Raw genomic sequence first — 746 nt, forward strand, 5'->3', positions numbered from 1 at the left:
CACAAACTTTTGAGTTCTTATCGTAATTCCTCGACACCGAGGCACACGTCACTTGTTTGGCATTATAAAACAATGCAGATAGGAAAATTAACTCCGCGAGAAAATTTACGAAGTGACCTCGTCCGGGGTCAGTGAAATATTGATTCATCTCAGTGGTGGACTGATGGTGATGGTCGCCGTCACCCCCGTGGGACCGTGCGTGGATCGCCTCACCTTGATAACGTAGGTCATCATCTTAAGGTCAGTGGCCAGGCCTCCTCTATAGGTGGCTGTGATATGACCTTATTTTATTTCTGGTTACAATGTAGCCATCTTGTCTCTGCTGGACTATCCATTCTGCAACATCATTTTCCAACTTCGGCTAACGATTTCTTCCTCTTCTTATTGCACATTTGTTTGGGCATTTTTCTTAAATGAACTCCAAAATAATTTGCCTCCCCCCACCCCCATAGCATCGTAAATATAAATATCCCTAACCTTCAAAAGTAACTTTACGTCCCCTAGGTATATAACTGATACTGGACTGAACTGTTCACACAGGAGCTGCCCTAGAGCAAGAGCCCATGCCACCACAAGGTTGGCTTTAAAACAACAACGATTAGGTTCTTGCTTCACAAGAAACTAATCTCTTGTCCTTTGCATCACTATACTGTGTGAGATATTCCATTATTTAACCCAAGATGTAGAGAACACAGGTCTACCCTTGTGCAGGGAGACATTTGTTGGATAGAGTAGTGGATGCTGTC

This window comes from Macrobrachium rosenbergii, chromosome 30 (assembly GCF_040412425.1).
Source record: "Macrobrachium rosenbergii isolate ZJJX-2024 chromosome 30, ASM4041242v1, whole genome shotgun sequence".
NCBI lineage: Eukaryota > Metazoa > Arthropoda > Malacostraca > Decapoda > Palaemonidae > Macrobrachium > Macrobrachium rosenbergii.